General features: G+C 34.5%; 1 pseudogene; it reads right to left on the minus strand.

Moving 5' to 3' along the window:
* Positions 1 to 25,127, minus strand: part of LOC129025026 (ankyrin repeat domain-containing protein 36B-like) — a 36,364-nt pseudogene extending 11,237 nt beyond the window's left edge.
* Positions 25,128 to 25,532: the final 405 nt, after the last annotated feature.

The raw sequence follows: 25,532 nt of genomic DNA on the forward strand, positions 1-25,532 counted from the left end.
AAACAAACCATACTTGTAGAGACGCAAATTACATTGTCAGAAGTAAAAACTGTAGTGGATGGAAATAAACACAAATTAGAGAGAACAAAGGAAAAATTCCTAAATTTGACACGATAAACTGCAAGAAACTTTCAAGCAGCTAATAGATAACTCCCCAAATAAAAAAGAAGAGACACAAAAAAAGTTAAAGAGAAAATGGCCAAAAATATTCTAACCTTAATACAAACCATAATCCCACAGATTCAGGAAGGAAGTGTCAGATTCAGGAAGGAAGTGTCAGGAAAAAAATGAAAATGTATCATTGTCATTTTTTACACCATCTATGATGTATAATATTACTGAAGGTGAACTGTGAGAAGTTAAAATTATATACTAAAAATCCTAAACACTAAGATAGCAAAACAGTTATCGCTAATAAACCCAAAAATATATATAAAATTGGATCATAAAAAACAGTTGACTAATCTAAAAGAAAGCAGGAAAAGAAGAGGAACAAAGAACAGTTGGGACTAATAGCAATCAAACAGCTACTAGACAAACATAACTATATCAATAATCACATTATAAATGACACTTGTCTAAGAACCTCAACTATAATACAGACTGTCAGGCTCAGCAAGAAAGCAAGACCCAATTACAGGCTGCCTATAAGAAATGCACTTTAAATGTAAAGACACAAATTGGTTGTAAGGATGGAAAAAGATACATGCTAACAGTTGCCAGACGCAGCTGAGCAGGAGTGGCTGTATTAATGCCAAAGTAGATTTCATAGCAAAAAAAAAAATCCAGCAATAAATAACAAAAGGTCATGTCACAATAGTAAAAGGTTCAGTTAATCAACAAAACATAACAATCCTAAGTCTTCATGCCCCTAATAACAAACCAGCCTCACAATATATGAGACCAAAGTGGATAGAACTACAAAAAGAAACAGACAATTTCTAAGTAATCTGAGGTTTCAATACCCTTTACTCAATAAGTGATAGAACAAGAAGGCAGAAAATCAGTGAGAACAGACTTGAACACTATGCTTTTCAAGTACCCACGGAACACTTACCAAAACAGACCATATTTTAGGCCATACAACAACTCTCAATTAAAGGTTTGAGTCAGAAGGATTTCAGTCATACAAAGTGCCCTGACCACAAATCAATCAGATTAAAGACCAATAACAAAAATAACTCTGGGAAATACTCAAATATTTGGAAACTAAGTAACACACATCTAAATAACCCTGGGTCAAACAGGTAATGAAAATAGAAATAGAAGTTAGAAAATATTCTGAACTGAATAAAAATTTGTCAACCAGAATTTGTGGAATGTAGCTACAGCTGTACTTGAATACAAATTTTTAGCACTGCCGAATGTCTATATTAGAAGAGTCTTAAATCAGTGACCTTGACTTCTACCTTAAGCAACTAGATAAAAGAAGAGTGAATTAAACCCAAAGCAAGCGGAGGAAAGGAAATAATAAACATCTGCTGTGGTCTGAATGTTTGTCTTCCCCAAAATTTATATGCTGAAAGCCAATCACAGATGTGACGGTATTAGGAGGGGGATTTTTACAGGTAGTTGGTCATGAGAGCCAAGCCCTCATGAATGGGATTAGTGCTTAGTGCTCTTATACAACAGACCCCAGATCTCCTTCACCCCTTCTGCCAAGTGAGGGCGCAGAGAAAAAGAATTCATTCATGAACTAGGACGTGTTCCCTAACCATACACCAAACACGACAGCATCTGGATCTTGGACTTTGCTGACCCCACAACTGCGAGAAATCAACTTTCATTGTTTGAACCAGTCTATGGTATTTTGTTATACTGTTGGTTCCAGAAGAAGCAATAGAAAAAAATCAACAACACAAAACACCTTGAGGAGATCAATAAATGTGATAAAGCTCCATTTAGCCAGGCTGCTCAGAAAAAAAGAAACAATACAATTTACTAATTTCATAAATAAAAAAATGTGACATTATTATAGATTCTACAGATACTAAAAATATAACAAGATATTATAATTTCTATGTAAGTAAACATGACAACTTAGATAAAATTAACAAATTCCTTTAAAAATGAAAATTAGCAAATCTCAATCAAGAAGCAACAGATAATGTGAATTGCCCTATATCCATAAAAGAAAGTTAAGTTATAGTTAAAAACCTTCCTAAAAGAAAACTCCAGACCCAGCTAGCTATGCTGGTGAATTCTACAAAACATTTCTGGAAGAAAATAATACAATTATACATAAACTCTCCCAAAAGAAACAGAAAGAAGGAGTATATCTCAACTCAGTCTGTAATGTTAGCTTTACCCTGATCCAAAACCAGAAAATATTACCAACAAGAAAATTCCCTCTTGAGCACGAATGTAAAAATTCAACCAATTTGTGATGCAACGAAGACATCCTCCAATAGCAGAGTGAATAAACTGTGGTTACACAGCTAATCAGTGGAATATCACTCTACACATAAAGAAATGAGCAATCAATTCATGAAATTATGTGAAGGAACCTTAAATGCATATTACCAAGTGACATAAGCTAATCTGAAAAGGTTACTTACTGTATGATTCCAACTATATGATCAGGAAAAGGCAAAACTATGGATAAAGTAAAAGGGTGCCAAAGGGTAAGAGACAGCAGGAAAAGATACATAGGCAGAGCACAGAGGATTTTTAGGGAAGTCCAAATAATTTATATAACATGGATACACATCATTGTACATTTGTCCAAATCCACACATGTACAGTACCAAGAGTGAACCCCAATGCTTTGGTTGATTGTGATGTGTCAATTTAGGCTCACCTATCATAGCAACTACCACTATGGTGAAGGATACTGGTAATGAAGGTGGCTAAACATGTATTGGGTTGGAGGTATACAAAAAAATATCTGAACCTCCCTCTCAATTTTGACAGGAACATAAAACTGGTCTAAAAAAATAAAAGACTTTATAATAAATTGTAAATGAGACTTTAGCAAATTGAATCCAACAGAATAATAAAAAGGTAATACATCATAAACAAATGGGGTTTATTCCAGAAATGGAAGGTTGGCTTAACATTGAAACATCATCATTATTTACCATAAAACGAACTAAAAGAGAAGACCCATAGGATCATCCCAACAGATATAGGCATCTGATAAAATTTACTCCTGATGTTTCAAAGAAGAAACACTCTCAGCATCATAAGAATCCAAGGGAAGTTCTTCAGCATGATAAACGTCTATGATGAATCTACAGCTAATGTGCATCATAGTGAAAAACTGAATGCATTTCCCATAAGATGAGGAAGAACATGGGAATGTCTGCTTTCACTACTTGTTTGTAGCATTGTTCTGCAGATTCCAGTTAATGCAGTCAGGCAAGAAAAAGAAATAAGAGGCATCCATGTCTAAAAAAAGAAATAAAATTGTCTTTATACACAACCATCACCATACAATAGGTATGGGTAAACCCCAACCTGTGGGCCAGCTTCTTGTCTGATAAGCTTTTATTGGAACACAGCTGTGTTCATTAATTTATGGATGATCTATGGCTGCTCTCATACTAAAATGGCAGAGTTCATCAGCTGCAAAAGAGACCCTTTTGCCACAAGTCGAAAATATTCACTATCCTTAGTAAGAGGGTAGTTTGAGAAAGAAAGGTTTAACAACCTTTTGTCTATGAAGAAAATCTGATCAAATCTACCAACAATGGGACAGAACTAATAAGTGAGTTTAACAAGATTGAAGGATACAAATTCAATATAGAAAAATTAACTGTATTTCTATATGCTAGCAATAAACAATCAAATAAAAATTTTAAAATTATCATTTTCTATAGTTTTATAAAAATGTATATTTGGATTAGCAATGCTCAACCTGTATAAAGAAAGTCAGATACATCTACACTAACTAAACTATCATTTACAACTTCATCAAAAATGAAATACAGATAAATCTGATAAAATATGAAAAGACCTATACACTAAAAACTGCAAAATACTACTGAGAAAATTAAATACTAACTCTATAAAAGCAGACATACACTTTATTGAGTAGATTCACTATTGTTAAGATGTCAATTCTCCCCAAATTAATCTATACATATGACACAATCCCAACTTAATTTCCAACAAGCAAGCAGTCTTTATTTTATTAATAAGCTGATTCTAAAGTTCATGTGAAAATGCAAAGGATCTAGCATAGTCAAAACAGAACAAAGAACAAAATTGGAGGATTCATTTCAAGAATTACTATAAATCAAAAGTAACCAAAACAGTGTGCCACAGGTACAGGCTGAGTATCCATTATTCAAAATGCTTCAGACTAGAAGTTTTTCAGATTTTGGATTTTGGAATATTTGCATATACATGATGAGATATCTTGGGGATAGGACCCAAGTCTAAACACAAAATATATTTATTTTTCATATTTACCTTACACACAAAGACTGAAGGTAATTTTAAACAATACTTTTAATAATTTGGGGCATGAAACAATGTTTGTACACATGAGGTTGGATATAGAATTTTTCCACTGTGATGTCTATGTTGGCAATCAAAAAGTTTGGGGTTTTAGAGCATTTCAGATTTGGGATATTTAAATTAGCAATGCTCAACCTGTATAAAGAAAGTCAAATACAGACAATCCCCAACTTAAGGTGGTTTGACTTATTGACTTTACAGTGGGTTTACTGAAGTATTAAATTGCTTTTGACTCAAACATTGGGTTTCCCACAATTTGGGGAGCATCTGCAAATTAATAAAACTCAATAGACAGTCCAGAAATAGATAACGTATATGCAACCAGCTTATGACTGACAAAGGCAGGATGGCAATGCAATGGAGAAAGGATAGCCTTTTCAACATGTGGTGTTGGAACAATTGGCTGTCCATATCCAAAAAGTGAACTTGAATCCATACCTCACCTCACTCCATATACAAAAGGAAACTCAAAATGGAGCATAGATTTAAATGTAAGATCCAAATCCATAAAATTTCTAGAACAAACATAGGAAAAATCTTTGTGACCTTGTGCTAGGCAAACATTTTTTTACATATGACATAAAATACAAAATCTGTAATTCAAAAACAATTAAATTGGATTATGATTCATTATGATTAAAATCTTCTGCTCTTCAAAAGATACTATAAAGCTAGTGAAAAGTCAACCCAAAAACTGGAAAAAATACCCTTGTAAAAAAGTAGCTAAAAAGTAATAGTATCCAAATACATACAGAATTATTAAAACTCAACAAGTAAGAAAACATCAACCTACTTTTTTGAATGGCAAAAGATTTGAAGACAGTTCAACAAAGAAGATGTATAAATGTCAAATAAACACATGGAAAGATGCTCAACATTTTAGTCATTAGGATTGTGTACATTAAACCCATAATAATATACATAATACACTCATCAGAATGACTAAAATTTTAAAAAGTAAATACAGCAGTAGTGTGACAACATAGCAACTAGAATGGTCATTTACTGCTGATGAGAATAGAAAATAGTATAAATATTTTGGAAAACCATTTAGCAGCTTTTAAAAACAGGAACATAAAGGGCCATGAGGAGACGTTAGTGGGTGATGGATATATGTTGACTATCTCGATGGTGGTAATAGTTTCACATGCGTATACATCTGTTAAAACTTATCAAATGGTACCTCTTACATGTGTGCACTTTATCACATATCAATGATACCACACTAAAGCTACTGATTGTAGGAGCAAACACCTAAGGCACTGGCTGTGGCACAGAGAAGGGTATGCAATGATGCAATATAAAGCTCGAGGACTGAGATCCATACCTTATAGCAATAAATGGCAGCTGGGTTTTCAGCAAGCACGTAACATGATCAGGTGTGATTTTTTACAACTATATAATTACGATTGCAGAACAGGCCATGGTTTTGGAAGGTGGAATAGTAGGAAAGACAGTTAGAAGGTTATCACAGTATTTCAGGTGGGAGGAAATGGTAACCTGACCATGGGTAAACGAGTAATGGCATAGAAGAGAAGCAGAGTAAACAAACACATTGGGCGTGTCATTCACACTGAGAAAAGTACAGTGAAATGACCACAGCTCTTTGGCTGAGAGGGTACAAGATACAATAGTTTTCATTCTATTTTAACATAAGGCATATTTCTGAGATGAACATTCTTGTAACATATCAGTACTCTATGGTACAGTGCTAAGCAATGTGTGCATACATTGCTATAGGATTTTTAAAAAGCCTTATATTTATGCATTGGTCCTACCTTTACACTTCATTTCATGTTGATCAATGAGTAATATGACTTTCTTACAATTAGAGCAAAGCGAGTCATCATCCTCTGAGGCTATTTGAGATGACTGAATTATGTCATCAAGGTCAAACCTACAATGTACTTGGTTTTTCACCTATAAAATAAATAACACTGTTTCAAAATGTCCCCAAAATATTTATAGCACATACTACATGTACAGAAGTGGGAATTACCCATCTGTTTATACAAGCACAAACACAGGTACTTGTTCTGTACCTTTTTTTTAAGCAATTTCCTTTATGTTGACTAGTTCAGAAGACCATATGGTCTATGGATAAATTAGTTTCCCAGTTCCTATGCCATTTAGAAAACTGACAGAGAGACTTGGGTTAATTAAGGAACAAAGATTAAGAGAATGTCTTCCTGAGCTTGAATTATTTTAATTGCAAAAACAATCTATTTATACATACAATTATGTATTTAGATAACCCCATTTTACACAAGAGATTTTCATAAGTAAAAAATTCAAATGGATCAAATAATTGGTGAAGAGGAAAACCAGAGTAGCAGCAAGTGACCCTCTAAGTCTTTTTGAAGTTGAACTTTCTCCAAAGCCAGGAACTCTACTTTACTTGTAATATGCTTACCTCATTCTTAAATCTTTGCATAGATCACTTAATTCCACTTCTAGACATACTGCTGATGTTCTGTCACCATGTGGTGAAGAATAATGCACATTTTCTAATTCAAGTTTTATGCTTTCATACTTATTTGCACTGCAGTTGTCATATAACAGCTTCTGGAACACATTCTGTATTGGTTTTGTACTGTTGTGTTTGTAACAACAGAAACACCATAATCTTTTTTTTTTTTAATCCTATGCTTTATTTCTTTGCAGCAGGTAAGCCACATATCTAAAAGGCTTTTTGAATCACTAAATTAAGGCATATGTCCAATGTTTAATTTCCAATTAGTGGTGTTTTGGTTTTTTGTCATTTGCCTAACAACCTATATGTCTTCTTTTATTTCAACCATAACTACTTCTGGGTTTCTTGCTTTCGTACTTTCTGTATCATTATAAAAATTTTCCTTGTCTGGGTTAAAAACATGTTCAGTATCTGGTTTGTTTCCATTTTCACAGTCTACTTTATTTCTATTTAAATAAAGCTCTGAAGGTGACTGGCAAGCATATTCTGGGGACCCAGAGTATGAATGAGATAGAAAGGCATTTTTGAGACTGGGTTATTTTTGTTCAGGAAATATCTGGACTACTACAGAGACAGACATGCCAGATGCATCACTTTCCTGACAATCAGGTGAATCATTTGTCAAATTAGAGGGTATTTACTTAAGTTTGTTCTTTCTGTAGAGTTATTATGTAGTTGCTCTTCCTCCATACAAGCAGTTTTGTAATTTTCACAAATTTCACCGAAACTCTGCTTTAACTTGTGATGAATTTTAAAGTTTTTTTTACCCTAATTTGTCTTGTTTGATCCACATTCTCTCATACTTTTGTGCACAAGTAAGTCCTGCATATATAAAGAGGTCCTTTCTATCACAACACTTTTTCACTACTAGTTGAGACAATTTTTGCACATGCAAAAGTGGAAGATAAATTTGCTAGTTTTGTTTCTCAGATGTCTTTTCTGTCAGAGTACGTTTTAAAAATAACTTTATCTTTAAATAATCAAGTGTAAAAAGACAAAAATTAAAAAATAATTAAAGTTTAATATTAAACTTCTTAATCTATGTTTATCGACTCCCAAATCACTGGATTGTAACTAAGAAGTGAAAAATAATTTGCATTAGCCTAAAATAAGTGAGAAACATAAACCGTGAAACTTTAATTTGTCACTGTTTGTTTGGACTAAACTTGACTAATTCATTATGTGTTAAATTTCCCAAAAATGAATTAGGAGATGACTTGTGGTACTATAAAGGCACCATCACTTTAAAAGATTTTATCACTATACGTACAGTGTACACTTGAGTGCTTTTTCCAAAGATTACTAACTAATGATTAGGCAAACTTTAAATTATTAGAAGCCAAAATCAACATCAGTCAGTAAGAAAAGCAAATTCTTATATTTTAATGCAAATTACACATTGTAATATGATTGACAGTGTTATATATTTATATAGATTATAGGCTTAAGTTCTAAGGTCCACTAATGACAGTGGATTTAATAAATTTAACAATAATTATAGATTTTCTATATTGAAATACATTAGACAGTTATTGCTTGTACCTTAATACCAAAGGTGCCATTCTGCAAGGTATAATTCTCTTGATAGCCAGTTGGGTTGATTTTATGACCCATTCTCTCCCTGAACATAGAAACTGAAGTCAGAGATCAAAAGGGAAAATAAATTCTTAACCTTGGTATTAGTGACTGGCAAATAAAAAAACTGCAAAGTTTGAACCACTAGCAATAATTACCCCTTTAATCTGAATCCAATACTGTGGTCATCACTGTTAAATTGTTCATAATTTCTATTGCTTAAAATTGTAATTCAATATTTGATGTTACCTTCTTTATTATAATAGGAAGTTATAAAAATAGAAGTGCAAACAATATCAGGAACTTTTTAACTCAATTCCAAGGGTAAAGATTACATATAAGTTGCTATAGATTCCAACACTATTTTAAGTTTCATAACTAGTTAAATGTTTTTAAAATGAAATACTAAATTATAATCAACTGATACTAAAAGGCTAATCCAAAGGTAAATTCATTTTGAATATGCTGTATTACCAAAGCAAGGAAAACAAAATTAAACCAGAAATTTGATTTTAAATTTTTACATACCCGTGGCTAGTTATTTTCATATTCTTCAAGGCTCTTTTGCTCTCCCTCTGATGCCATTTCTAAGCCTTGTTCTGCTAAAAAAATTATATATTTAGTTAAAATGAGCTACACAGAACAGTTAGATAAAAGCCATGGTCAGCCAGGCACGGTGGCTCACGCCTGTAATCCCAGCACCTTGGGAGGCCGAGGCAGGCAGATCACGAGGCCAGGAGATCGAGACCATCCTGGCTAACAAGGTGAAACCCGTCTCTACTAAAAAATACAAAAAATTAGCTGGGTGTGGTGGCGGGCACCTGTAGTCCCAGCTACTCGAGAGGCTGAGGCAGAAGAATGGCGTGAACCCGGGAGGTGGAGCTTGCAGTGAGCCGAGATCGCACCACTGCACCTCCAGCCTGGGCAGCAGAGTGAGACTCCGTCTCAGAAAAAAAAAAAAAAAAGCCATAGTCTTTCTAAAACCAGAAAATAAAAGTGTTTAAATGAAGCTTAATCTTTACTATAATATTTACTTCTTTAAGAAATGCTTTTAATCCTCCAAAACTTCAGCAAACCACTTGGGGAGGCACTAGATGTCACCAGGTTCAAGCCATGCAAACATGGTCAAAGATTCACTCACAAATTCATCCACCCAACATCAATGAGCAAAATCATCAGAAATAAAACAAAATGTAAAAATCCAATAGAAACAGATAAAGTAACAGCACACTGCTCTTTACTTCACAATAGTATCTTTATAAACAGCACATTGAGCCTGCTGTTCATTATTAATCATTTCCAAAATGACTGCTACTGTTTACACTTTCATCAATGTGCAGTCTCTTCTTTATATCTAAAATATTTTCCTCAACTATTCTGACAAATTTGTTTCATAATTTAAGACTCAGACAGCTATGTGAAGTCTTCCTTGATTCTGGCTATCTTTCCTCAGATAAACGGCTTTATTTAATACAGGTTTTATAAAATATGTAGTTAAGGTTTCAAAAGTGAGATTATGTCTCAACTAACTATAACCAAAATAGAAGAGTGTATCTATTCCAATATAAACATGTTGACTGATAATGAGAAAAATGATCCTTATAAAGAATAGCAAATCATGATCCTGAGAGAGTAAGTGTCAAAGCTGATGGGAGGATGCCATGGCCTATCTTTAATGCAATATTTCAGATTCAATTACGCCATTATACTACAAGCATTTATCATGTCCAACTATTTTTCCTATTATTTAGGAAGTACAAAGTTGTGAGGACACTCCAATAAATATATAATTTATTTCTCATCAGAGAAACTGTTTAAAATTAATCAGCTTAGACAGTTGTAGAATAAAAATTAATAAAACTATTCATTTTTTTCATTCCTAGGTAGGGTACTGCTATGTCTACATTGCTTGTATCCTGAAGTTTGGCCCTGTCAAGAAGTTTCTGAATCCACTCATGCAAGAAGATATATAAACCACATCAAAAATAGTGTATAGGCTGGGTGTGGTGGCTCAAGCCTGTAATCCCAAGCACTTTGGGAGGCTGAAGTGGGTGGATCACAAGGTCAGGAGTTCAAGACCAGCCTGACTAACATGGTGAAACCCCATCTCTACTGAAAATACAAAAATTAGCCGGGCATGGTGTCATGTGCCTGTAATCCCAGCTACTCAGGAGGCTGAGACAGAAGAATCACTTGAACCCGGGAGGTGGAGGTTGCAGTGAGCCGAGATTGTGCCATTGCACTCCAGGCTGGGAGACAGAGTGAGACTCCGTCTCAAAAAAAAAATGTGTATAATAAGCTTTCAATGTGTAAATAATTGTCAAAAATGAAAAAATTAAATTTCCACAGACTTATTAATAACATTTTATACTTCAAAATCAGTGCAATGTTCACTGAATATTTTGGTTTTGTTATTCAAAGAATGAATGCTATAACTTTTTGTTTCTAAAATTAGTTTGATTTGATATACCATGCTAATCTCTAAGGCACTTTCATGGAACTGTGATCTTATTAAAAAATAGGTTTCTTAGTAAAATCAGTCAAAGTTTCTTAGTTCAAATAAATTTCATTTGATTAACTAATATCAACACTTCTATATAGCTCTCATAAATTATTCCTACCACAAATAAAGAGGAAATCCTCTTTATTTAGCAGTAGTATCTTACATGTATAATTTCTATTTCCTAAATTTGTGTTCCTTTCCCTCTGGCTAGAAACATGCTCAGAAATAGTAGCAAAATGACACTGTTTTGTTTCAAACTGCTATCAGATGGCAAACAGGTATATGGAAAGGTGCTCAACATCACTGATCATCACAGAAATGCAAATCAAAGCTACAATGAGATATCTTCTCACCTCAGTTAAAATGGCTTTTATCCAAATGGCAGGCATTAAGAAATAATGGTGAGGATGTGGAGAAAGCGGAACCCTCGTACACCATTGGTGGCATTGTGAATTAGTACAGTCACTATGGAGAACAGTATAGAGCCCTCAAAAAATTAAAAATACAACTACCCACATGATCCAGCAATCCCATTGCTAGGTAACTACTCAGAAGCAAGAAAATCAGTATTATAAAAGAGAAATCGGCCCTGACATGTTTATTGCAGCACTTTTCACAATAGCCATAATTTGGAATCAACCTAAATGTACATCAACAGACAAATGGGTTCTAAAAATGTGATACATATACTGCTCAGCCATATGAAAGAATAAGATCCTCTCATTCGCAATGACATGGATGGAACAAGACGACATTATGTCAAGTAAAATAATCCAGGCAAAGAAAGGAAGGCTTCACATGTTGTCACTCCTTTGTGGGTGTGAGAAACTTAAAAAATAGAGCTCATGGAGATGAAGAGAAAAATCACCATTACCACAGTCTAGGAACGGTGTGGGAGTGGTAGGAAATGAGGATGCTTAATAAGTACAAACTATAGTTAGATACAATGAATAAAATGTAGCATTTTATAGCACAAAAACATGACTACAGTCAGCAATAACTTGTTGCACATTTTAGCATTACTGAGGAAGTACAAATTAAAAGACAGCACATGGTTAATGAGTGAGGTGATGGATAACCCATTAACCCTGATGTCATTATTATACATTGCATGACTGTATCAAAATATCTCATTTACTCCATAAACATAAACCCTACAATTTACTCATTAAAATTAAAAACAACAAAAAAATAAAGGAACACACACACAGACACACAGTGTGCTAATCAGAGCATCCAATTGGCTTAACATAATAAGCGTTAACAAAATTGACCAGAACCAATAAAAGTTGAAAAAACACAAATATGTTACCAAATAAAACATTTCATTAGCTAAAAGCCATAATTTGAATTGACTTTTAAAGCAAAACAAATATTTTACAGTATCAAAATTGATCTCTTTAAATCGCTAAAAACTATTGAAATTCCAAATTGGAAACTGCAGAGTATCAAAATGTAAAAGTAGAAACATCTGAATAAAACCTTATATTTTTAAGCCGGGCATGGTGGCTCACGCCTGTAATCCCAACACTTTGGGAGGGCGAGGAGGGAGGATCACCTGAGGTTGGGAGTTCAAGACCAGCCTGACCAACATGGAGAAACCCTGTCTCTACTAAAAATACAAAATTAGCCAGGCATGGTGGTGCATGCCTGTAATCCCAGCTACTCGGGAGGCTGAGGCAGGAGAATCGCTAGAACCAGGAAGGCAGAGGTTGCGGTGAGCTGCAATTGAGCCATTGCACTGCGGCCTGGGCAACAAGAGCAAAGCTCTGTCTCCAAAAAAATAAATCAATCAATAAATAAATTAATTAATTAAAACCTTATGTTTTAAAAATATATTTTCCTTATGCATGTAAATCTCATTATTTAGATGAAATCCTGAAATAAAATATAAAAAGTGAAATAATTGAGAATAGAAAGACTATGAGCATTACAAATAGATTAATGTACTTCTTTCCAGAGTTAAATCTGCATTGCAAAGTTTACCTGGTGTGGATGTTTGTACATCCTTCATTTTGGTGGCTGTATTCAGAACAGAATCTTTATTTTCAATTGTAGCCTGAATGGGTTTTAAAACAAAATGATTAGCACATGATGTATATTGGTATAGGATATGCAGTTAATACTTAAAAATATAAATGTAAGAGTAATTACCTTCAAGGTGGGCAGATTCTCGGGATACTCTAACAAGGAAAAGAAATATATAATCAATCATATGTAAATATGGTAAGGCCAACCATACATTCATGGAGTGTTAGCATCAAACTGAATACTCTTGCCTGTATTAGTGTAGTGTTTCATGTTTTTCTAGTTTGTTTCTTTGGGACAGTAACATGATAGAAATGCAATGAAGAAAGTAGGAATACAGGCTTCAAACAACATACAGTTACAAGTTAAAAAGTGAGATTATGCACCACATCTTTGCTAAAAAAAAGTGTTAATATCAATGTGGATATGCTGATTAACAACGAGAAATGTGATCTAAAATCAGAGGAGCAAATCATAACCCTAGAAATAAGTGTAAAAGCTGGTGCTAACTGCGACCGCATGACTTTCTTGCAAGACATCAGAAGGATTTATACCATTATAACACAAATATTCATCATGCTCTTTAACTTGTCTGATAACTGAGAAGGTACACAATTACAATCACACTTCAGTTGAATGTACACTTCACGTCTCTTCAGTGAAAGTGTCCTGAATTGATCTGCTTGGATATATGTTTGGTGAATCCTAGTATTTAATATTCATTATTTATCATGCCCATGTGGTGTAATAATCTGCCTACCTGTCTTATATCCTCTAGTTTAGCCTTCAGAAAGTTTCTTCATCCACTAATGGCAAGAAGGTATAATATATAAACCCCATCAAAAAGTAAAATAAATTATACATACTTATACAAAATGGAATTGCTCCAGGCTTTAGATATTAATAAACTTATACATTTGGAAATCAGTCCAATATTCATTGAAAATAACCATTTTAGGATTCAATTAATGCATTCAACATTATTTTTGTCTGTAAAATTAGTCTTCTCTGGAATATCACTTTACTATAAAGAACTTTCATTAAATAGCTATTTTAACAAAAAAGCCAGCACTTTGGAAAAAAGCTGAATATTCATATTAAATTTTAACTCATTTGAAAAACTAATAAAAATATATGTCTGATGTCTGATAGTAATAAACATGAATAATGAGGCGCTGTGGTTTATCCCAATTCTAGCACTCCTTCCTGATTCCAGTAGTCATCAGAGCAGTCAGAAATCAAATTTTCTGGTATGCAAACATTTTAAACGCATCTGAAGTGAGTTCACTCAGGTTTCCTCAGCAGAAACCCCAAAATTACCTAAATAACTTCTTCCTTCCCCTCTTTCTTGCCTTGTAATCCCTCTTTCTTGATGAAAATAATTACATCATCAGTGGTCACCATGCACCTCATTCTCCAGTGTTTATGGGTTATTATGACAACTTCCTCCCTCTGGTTTTAGCAGTACCATCTGATATCTATAATTTCTATTCCTTTTTTCTCTTTCTCCTTCCCCTTTCCATAGAAACATGCTCTGAAATAAGAGCAAAATTATGCTGTCCCCGATCCTTTTATGTCTTGAACTGCTTTCCAACGGTTCTTCTACACAATTTCAATGTAGGGAACTCCACAAGCTTGTTACTAAGATCATGGCCAAGGATCAACAGCATCAGCATCACCTGAGAACTCACTAGAAATGCACAATCTCAAGGCTGTTGAATCAGAAAGTGCATTTTTAATGAGCTCCCCACTGATCTATTCAAGGGTGGGACGTTGTCTTCTATCTTGAGTGCACATGACATTAAGTGTGCATTGCCAAATTACCTATCCTAGATTTCTGACCACCTGTTATTCTTGTGGCAATATTCAAAAGAGAAACTTTCTTTTTAATTGTAACCTGAATGGAAAGAGAAACAAAATAGTCAATACATAATATATATTTCATAGACTATGCAATAAATAATTCAAAATGTAAATGAAAGAGTAACTACCTTCCAGGCTGATTGTTTCTGAGGAGACACTGAAAAGCAAAAGAAATATATAATCCATCATATGTAAATATGATAAAGTTATCCATATATTCACGCAGTGTTAGCATCAAGCTGTATCCTCCTGCCTGTACTAGTGTAGGATTTGATGTTTTATAGTTTGTGTCTTTGGGACAGGAACATGAGGAAATACACTGAAGAAAATAGGAATACAGGCTTCCAGAAAATATACAGTCAGAAATTACAAAGAGGTATTATGTGTCATGTGTGTATTACTGAAATAAAAATGTCAATATCAATGCGGATATGCCGAATGATGAAAAGAAATGTGATCTAAAATCAGAGGAGCAACTCAAACACCCAGGAATCAACGTCAAAGAAGGTAGTAAATGCTACTGCATGTCTTTCATGCAAGAAATCAGAAGGATTTACACCATTATATTACAAACATGCATCATGCTCTTTAACTTGCCCGATAACTGAAAAGGTAAAAGATTAAAATGACACTTCAATTGAACGTACACTTCACGTCTCTTCAGTGGAAGAGACCTAAATTTATCAGCTTGGATATCTGTTTGCTGATACCTAGTAGATACTATTCATTATTTCTCACACCCATGTGATGTAATAATTTGCCTAAGTTTCTTGTATTCTCTAGTTTAGCCTTTCAAAAATTTCTTCATCCACTCGTGGAAACAAAGTATAATATATAAACCTCAGTAAAAAGGATCATCCATTATCAATTTTGACATACTTTTACTAAATAAAACTGCTACAAGCATTGGATATTAATAAGCTTTTACATTTGGAAATCACTCCAATATTCATTGAAAACGACCATTTTAAGAGTCAGTTGATGAATTCAATATTATTTTTGTTTGTAAAATTGTCTTGTTAGGAGTATCATCCTATTCTCTAAAGAACATTCATTAAATAGCTATTTTATCCAAGAGTTAGCTCTTTGATCCAAGAGGCCAATGTATTCATATTCAAGTTTATCTAATTTTTATAACGAAAATCAACAAAACATGTAACTCTGATGCCTAATAGTAATAAAGAGGAGTAATTAGTCAATATGATTTATCACAATTCTAGCATTCTTTCCTGCATCTTGTAGTTTCTGGAGCTGCCAAAATCAAATCTTCTTTATGGAAATATTCCAAATGCATCTGAAGTGAGTTCACTCAGCTTTCATCAGCAGAAACCCCAAAATTACATAAATAACTTCTTCTTTTCCCTCCTTCTTGCCTCACAATCCCTCTTCCTTGGGAAAAATCATTGCTACATCAGCGGTCTCCTTAGTTCTTGTTCTACAGTGTCTATGAGTTATTACGATCACTTTTCTGTCTATTTTTAGCAGTACGATGTGACGTCTGTAAAAATCTATACTTAATGTCTTTCTCCTTCCATCCTTGGTGAAAACATGCTGTAGAATTAAAGCAAAATTATGCTGTCCCCTGAGCCCCTTATGTCCTGACCTGCTCTCCAATGTTTCTTCTTCTCAATTTCAATGTAGGGAACTCTATAATCTTACTGCAAAGACCATGTCCAAGACCAGCAGCATCAGTGTCACCCAAGAACTTACTACAAATGAAGAATCTCAGGTCTGCTGAATCAGAACGTGCAGCTTCGACGCGTCCCCTGCGGATTTATTCGGGAAAGAGAAGTTCTTTTCTATCTGGACTGAACATGACATTAAGTGTGTTTTGCAAAATTATGTGTCCCAGATTTTTCTCCATCCTTTATTTCTCTGGCTATGTTAGAAACAGAATCTTTCTTGCCACTTGTAGCCTGAAAGGAATTTGAAACAAAATAATCAATAAATAAAGTATGTTTCATAGACTATACAGTTACTAGTCCAAAATATAAATTAAAATTTAATTACCTTCAAGGCTGGTTGATTCTGAGAAGACAGTGAAAAGCAAAAGGGATACAGAATCACTCGTATGTCAATATGATAAAGTTATCCATACATTCATGCAGTGTTAGCATCAAGGTGTATCCGCCTGCCTGTATTAGTGTAGGCTTTGATGTTTTCTACTTTGTGTCTGGGGATTGGAACATGACAGAAATATACTGAAAAAAGGGAATACAAGCTTCAAGAAATATATATTTACAATTTCAAACATGGTATGGTTTGTCATATGTCTAAAACCAAAATAAAACTATGTCAATATCAATGTGGATATGTGAAGTGATGAGGACAAATGTGATCTAAAATCAGAGGATCAACTCACTCATCTTAGAATCAATGTTAAGGCAGGTGGTACATGATCCCACATGTCTTTCATGCAAGAAATCAAAAGGATTTAGACCATTATACTACAAACATTCATCATGCTCTTTAACTTGCCTGATAACTGATAAGGTACACAATTACAATGACACTTCAGTTGAATGTACACCTCACATCTCTTCAGTGGAAGTGTCCTAAATTGATCAGCTTGGAAATCTGTTTGCTGAAACCGAGTAGATAATATTCATTATTTCTCACACACGTGTGGTGTAATAATTTGCCTAAGTTTCTTGTATCCACTAGGTTAGCCTTCCGAAAGTTTTATCATCCACTCATGGCACCAAAGGATAATATATTCACCTCAATAAAAATATCATCAATTATCAATTTTGACCTACTTTTACAAAGTAAAACTGCTACAAGCATAAGATATTAATAACTTTTACATTCAGAAATCACTCCAATATTCATTGAAAATGACCACTTTAGGAGTTAATTAGAATTCCACATACTTTTTGTTTCTAAAATAGTCTTGTTGGGAGTATCATGCTATTCTCTAAAGAAGTTTCATTAAATAGCTATTTTATCCAAGAGTTACCTCCTTGCACAACGAAGCCAAAGAATTCATATTCAAGTTTATCTCATTTTTATAACTAAAAGCAACAAAACATGTTTCTCTGATGCCTAATAGTAACAATGAGGAGTAATGAGTCACTGTGGTTTATCCCAATTGTACCATTGTTTCCTGCTTCCAGTAGTTCTTGGAGTAGCCAAAATCAAATCTTCTTTTATGCAAATGTTCCAAATGTATCTGAAGTGAGTTCGCTCAGGTTTCCTCAGCAGAAGCCCCAAAATTACATGAATAACTTCTTATTTTCCCTGCTTCCTGCCTCACAATCCCTCTTCCTTGAGGAAAATAATTGCTATATCAGTGATCTTCTTAGCTCTCATTCTACAGTGTTTTTGGGGTATTAGGATCACTTTTCCCTGTGTTTATAGCAATACAATCTGATGCCTATAATATCTATTACTTCATCTCTTTCTCCTTCCCCTCTTGATCGATATATGTTGTAAAATTAAAGCAAAATGATGCTTTCCCCTGAGCCTGTTATGTGTTGACCTGCAGTTAAATGGTTCTTCTTCCCAATTTCAAAGTAGGAACATCTATAATCTTTGTAATCAGATCATGGCCAAGGATCAGCAGCATCAAGGTCACCTGAGAACTTATTATAAATGAAGAATCTCAATAAAATACTGGCAAACCAAATCCAGCAGCACATCAGAAAGCTTATCCACCATGATCAAGTGGGCTTCATCCCTGGGATGCAAAGCTGGTTCAATATATGCAAATCAATAACTGTAATCCAGCATACAAACAGAACCAAAGACAAAAACCACATGATTATCTCAATAGATGCAGAAAAGGCCTTTGACAAAATTCAACAACTCTTCATGCTAAAAGCTCTCAATAAATTAGGTATTGATGGGATGTATCTCAAAATAATAAGAGCTATCTATGACAAACCCATAGCCAATAGCATACTGAATGGGCAAAAACTGGAAGCATTCCCTTTGAAAACTGGCACAAGACAGGGATGCCCTCTCTTGCCACTCCTATTCAACATAGTGTTGGAAGTTCTGGCCAGGACAATTAGGCAGGAGAAGGAAATAAAGGGTATTCGATTAGGAAAAGAGGAAGTCAAGTTGTCCCTGTTTGCAGATGACATGATTGTATATCTAGAAAACCCCATCGTCTCAGCCCAAAACCTCCTTAAGCTGATAAGCAACTTCAGCAAAGTCTCAGGATACAAAATCAATGTACAAAAATCACAAGCATTCTTATACACCAATAACAGACAAACAGAGAGCCAAATCATGAGTAAACTCCCATTCACAATTACTTCAAAGAGAATAAAATACTTAGGAATCCAACTTACAAGGGAAGTGAGGGACCTCTTCAAGGAGAACTACAAACCACAGCTCAATGAAATAAAAGAGGATACAAACAAATGGAAGAACATTCCATGCTCATGGATAGGAAGAATCAATATCTTGAAAATGGCCATACTGCCCAAGGTAATTTATAGATTCAATGCCATCCCCATCAAGCTACCAATGACTTTCTTCACAGAACTGGAAAAAACTACTTGAAAGTTCACATGGAACCAAAAAAGAGCCCGCATCACCAAGTCAATCCTAAGCCAAAAGAACAAAGCTGGAGACATCATGCTACCTGACTTCAAACTATACTACAAGGCTACAGTAACCAAAACAGCATGGTACTTGTACCAAAACAGAGATATAGATCAATGGAACAGAACAGAGCCCTCAGAAATAATGCCACGTATCTACAACTATCTGATCTTTGACAAACCTGAGAAAAACAAGGAATGGGGAAAGGATTCCCTATTTAATAAATGGTGCTGAGAAAACTGGCTAGCCATATGTAGAAAGCTGAAACTGGATCCCTCCCTTACACCTCATACAAAAATTAATTCAAGATGGATTAAAGACTTAAACGTTAGACCTAAAACCATAAAAACCCTAGAAGAATGCTGTATTCTAATATGCCTTCCTTGATAACTCCCAACATCCTGTGTTTTCAATTCCTTTATCTTTATCAAACTTGTAATAAAGCCAAATATTCAGATTTTTTCCTAAAACCCTCATTTCTATCCAGCTAAGTGTTTGTTTCTCTTCAAATTTGGCTGTCCCCTACAAATTCCATTCTTATCCACTTTCATTGGGTTCAACAGCTCATTCCATTCTCATCCTCTTCCACTGTGTTCACTAGAGCCACTCCCTCTTTCTTAAACTAAAATCACTCAATGACAGAATGATGTAAAAGAAGACTGGGTTTTGAGCTAAGAAACCTGAGTGCAATTCTTATTTCTCTGATTTACTGTATCCAAATAATTTTCTGTCTTTGAGTTTCAGGTTCTCCACCTGAACAACCACTTGATTAGGATGTTAAGCAAGGATTCAAGTACTAGAGGATATTTTGTTTAGTCTCTAGGATTTCTTAACACTCTGAAATTCTATGCACCTCTGATTTTGTCTATAGGAAAATGGGAAATATTTAGCTGCCGTACATGAAAACTATAATAGAAGATCTTAAACCCTAAGAAAAGCAGTAGAGAAAGTGAAAAGAAATCAAGAAAATATTAAAATGTCATAGAAGGAAAAAAGAAGAATCCAGAAAATTAGAAAAAGCTTCAGCAAACTAGGCAGGGTACTCACTTAAAGAGAAAACCTAACTGCGTAGGCAGTAAGTAGAGAAATGAATTAGAAATATCCTTTTAATATATGCTAAATATAGTTAACATAACATGGACTATATTTAGATATTCTCCATGCACAGTAAGATAATATTTTTCTAGGACTGGCCTGGTCTTGCTTATGAAAAACTTAGGGTCTTGTGGCCACAGGCAACTGATATCTGCCTTTAAAATTTTGACAGTTAAAAAAAAAAGTAATATGGTTACCACTGCCATTTCCAAAATATTTGGACAAACTTTTGGAGTAGCCAGCCTTCTAAGGAACACTCTAAAGAGAGTTAATATATAACAAAATGTGACTTTCTGAATTGATCTGATTTAAACCAGTACCGTGATCGCATTGCTGCATAGGTCTGTATCCGTCTATGCTTAAGGGCAAAAGAAGTGATTAGAGAGCCAGGCAGGATGATGGTCAAATCATGGGTTGGCTACCTGTTAACTGTGGAATCATGAGCCAATATTTCAAACTCTTTAAAGCAGAGTTGCCTAATTAGTAAAAAAAAGCAATAATAGCACAAATAGTTTGTAAAGCTGTGTGGAGATGACATGACATGATAAATGTTAAGCATGTAATATGGTGTCTAGCACAGAGTAGAATACTAAATGGATACTAGTTTCTATTCTCTCTATTCACTAAGTTAACATATCAGTTTAAAAAAATCTGTGAAATCATACCTGTTTAAACACTGTTCAACAGCAGGAGACACTATTAAACAAAAAGTAAAATGCATTTTAAATCAAAAATAGGAACCTATGGAATATTAAAAAAATAAAAGAGCACAGTGACTTGTTCCTATAATCTCAGCTACTCAAAAGGCTGAGGCAGAAGTATCATTTGAGAAGCCCAGGCGTTTCAGACCAGCTTGGGCAACACAGAAACACTCTTATCTTTATTTTTAAAAAGTTAAAAAAAATTTTTTTAAATCATGTAGGCAGGGCTCGGTGGGTCACGCCTGTAATCCCAGCATTTCGTGAGGCCAAGGTGGGTGGATCACTTGAGGTCAGGAGTTCGAGACCAACCTGGCCAACATGGTGAAAGCTGGTCTCTACTAAAAATACAAAAATTACCAGGTTGGTGGTGCACACCTGTAATCTCAGTTACTCAGGAGACTGAGACAGGAGAATCACATGAACCCAGAAGGTGAAAGTTGAAGTGAGCCAGGATTGTGCATGTGATGTCTTTCATACAAGACATCAGAAGGATTTATACCATTATACTACAAATATTCATCATGGTCTTTGACTTGCCTGATAATTGAGCAGCTACACAATGACAATTATACTTTAGATAAATGTACACTTCAAAGCTCCTCAGTGGAAGTGTCCCAAATTGGTCAGCTTGGATATATGTTTGGTGAATCCTATTATATGGTGTTCATTATTTTTCATACCCATGTGGTATAATAATGAGCCTACACTTTTGTATTTTCTGGTTTAGCCTTCAGAAAGTTTTGTCAGTCATTCATGGCAACAAGGTATAATATATAAACCTAATCAAAATGTATAAAAAATTATCAAATTTGATATACTTACACAAAATAAAGTTGCTACAAGCATTAGATATGAATGAGGTTGTCCATCTGGAAATCACTCCAATATTCATTAAAAATAAATATTTTAGGAGTCAATTAAAGAATTTAACATTATTTTTGTTTCTAAAATAGTCTGGTTTGAAGGATCATGTTATTCTCTAAAGTATTTTCATTAAATTGCTATTTTATCCAAAAGTTAGCTCTCTGAACAACAAAGCCAATGTATGCATATTTACATTTATCTCATTTGACTAACTGATAACAAAACATATACCTCTGATGCCCAATAATAACAAAGAGGGGTAACCGGTGACTGTGGTTTATCACAATTCTAGCACTCTATCCTGCTTCCAGTAGTTCCTGGAGCAGCCAAAATCAAATCTTCTTCTATGCAAACATTCTAAATGCATCTGAAGTGAGTTCCCTCAGGTTTCCTCAGCAGAAACCCTAAAATTAAATAAATAACTTCTTTTCCCTTCTTCCTGCCTCACAATCCCTCTTCCCAGAGGAAAATAATTACATCAATGGTCTGATTACTTCTTGTTCTATAGCGTTTATGGCTTATTACGATCACTTCTTCCCTCTGGTTTTAGCAATATGATCTGGCGCCTATAATTTCTAGTACTTCATCTTGTTCTCCTTTCCCTCTTGATGGAAACATACTGTAGAATTAAAGCAAAATTATGCTGTCCCCTGAGCCTGTTACATCTTGAACTGCTCTACAATGGTTCCTCTTTGCAATTTCAATGTAGGCAAGTCTATAATCTTACTACTCAGATCATGGCCAAAAATCAGCAGAATCACCATCACTTGAGAACTTATTACAGATGCAGAATCTCAGGCCCGCTGAATCAGAATGCACAGCTTCAATGAGCCCCCTGCTGATTTATTCGGGGAAGGGAAGTTCTCCTCTATCTTGAGTGTACATGACATTAAATGTGTATTGCAAAATTACCTGTCCCAGATTTTTGTTCATCTTTTATTTCTGTGGCTATGTTTGAAATAGAATCTTTCTTGACACTTGTATCCTGAATGGGATTTCAAACAAAATAATCAATACATACAGTATATTTCATAGACTATACAGTTAATTCAAAATATGAATGAGAGTGTAATACCTTCAAGGCCAGTTGTTTCTGAGAAGACACTGAAAACCAAAAGGGATACATAATCACTCATATGTAAATATGATAAAGTTATCCATACATTCATGCAGTGTTAGCATCAAGCTGTATCTTCCTGCCTGAATTAGCGTAGGCTTTGATGTTTTCTACATTGTGTATTGGGACAGAAACATGACAGAATTACCCTGTAGAAAACAGAAGTATAGTCTTCATGAAACAAACACTTCCAATTTCATATGTGATATTATTCTTCACATGTCTATTACTACAATAAAACAGTGTCTATATCAATGTGGATATGCCGAGTGATGAGGACAAATGTGATCTAAAATCAGAGGAACAACTCACACACTTAGGAATCAATGTCGAAGCAGGTGATTAATGCTCCTGAATGTTTTTCATGTAAGACATCAGAAGGATTTATACCATTATACTAGAAATATTTATCATGCTCTTAAACTTGCCTGACAATTGAGCAGGTACACAATGACAGTGGCACTTTAGTTGAATGTACACTTCCCAAGTGCTCTGTGGAAGTGTCCCGAATTGATCAGCTTAAATATATGTTTGGTGAATCCTAGTATATAATATTCTTTATTTCTCACACACCTGTGGTGTCATAATGTGCCTACACTTCTTATATCCTCTAGTTTAGCCTTCAGAAAGTTTCTTCATCCACTCATGGCAAGAAGGTATAATATATAAACCTCATCAAAAAGTATAATAAACCATCAAATTTGGCATACTTATACAAAATAAAGTTACTAAAAGCATTAGATATGAATAAGCTTTTCCATTTGGAAATTGCTCTGATATTCATTGGAAATAACCACTTTAGGAGTCAATTAATGAATTCCACATTATTTTTGTTTCTAAAATAGTCTGGTTTGAAGGATCATGTTATTCTCTAAAGTATTTTCATTAAATTGCTATTTTATCCAAAAGTTAGTTCCTTGAAAAACAAAGCCAATGTATGCATATTCATGATTATCCTATTTGAATAGCTAATACCAACAAAACATATATCTCTGATGCCCAATAGTAACAAAGAGGGGTAATGAGTCACTGTGGGTCATCACAATTCTAGCATTCTTTCCTGCTTCCAGTAGTTCCTGGAGCAGCCAAAATCTAGTCTTCTTTTATGCAAATATTCCAAATGCATCTGAAATGAGTCCCATCAGGTTTCTGCAGCAGAAACCCCAAAATTACATAAATAACATCTTCTTTTCCCTCCTTCTTGCCTCACAATCCCTCTTCCTTGAGTAAAATAATTACCACATCAGAGGTCTCCTTAGTTCTCTTTCTACATTGTTTATGGGTTATTCCAATCACTTCTTCCTTGTGGTTTTAACAATATGATCTCATGCCTATAATTTTTATTACTTAATCTCTTTCTCCTTCCCTTTATGATGGAAACATGCTGTAGAATTAAAGCAAGAATATGCTGTCCCTTAGCCTGTTATATCTTGCACTGCTCTCCAATCGTTCTTGCCAATTTCACTGTGGGGAAGAATATAATCTTACTACTCAGATCATGGCCAAGGACCAGTAGCATCAGCATCACCCGAGAACTTATTACAAATGCAGAATCTCAGGCCTGCTGAATCAGAATGTGCAGATTCAATGAGCCCCCTGCGATTTATTCAGGGAAGGGAAGTTCTCTTCTATCCTGAGTGAACATGACATTAAATGTGTATTGCAAAATTACCTGTCTCAGATTTTTCTCCATCCTTTATTTCTGTGGCTATATTTGAAACAGAATCTTTCTTGTCACTTGTAGCCTGAATGGGATTTGAAACAAAATAATCAATACATAACGTATATTTCACAGACTACATAGTTAATAGTTCAAAACAGAAATGAATGTGTAATTACCTTCAAGGCCGGTTGTTTCTGAGAAGACACTGAAAAGCAAAAGGGATACATAATCGATCATATGTAAATATGATAAAATTATCCATACATTCATGCACTGTTGCCATCAAGCTGTATCCTCCTGCCTCTATTAGTTTAGGTTTTTATGTTTTATACTTTGTGTCTTGGGACTGGAACATGACATAAATACGCTGAAGAAAACACCAATACAGGCTTCATGAAATATACACTTACAATTTCAAACGTGATATGATTTGTCATATGTCTAAAACTCAAATGAAACTGTGTCAGTATCAATGTGGATATGAGGAGGGATAAAAACAAATGTGGTCTATAAACAGAGGAGCAACTCATGCACCTGGGAATCAATGTCAAAGCAGGTGGTACATGCTGTCACATGTCTTTAGTGCAAGAGATGAGAAGGAAATACACCATTATACTACAAACATTCATCAT

Source organism: Pongo pygmaeus, chromosome 12, assembly GCF_028885625.2.
Source record: "Pongo pygmaeus isolate AG05252 chromosome 12, NHGRI_mPonPyg2-v2.0_pri, whole genome shotgun sequence".
NCBI lineage: Eukaryota > Metazoa > Chordata > Mammalia > Primates > Hominidae > Pongo > Pongo pygmaeus.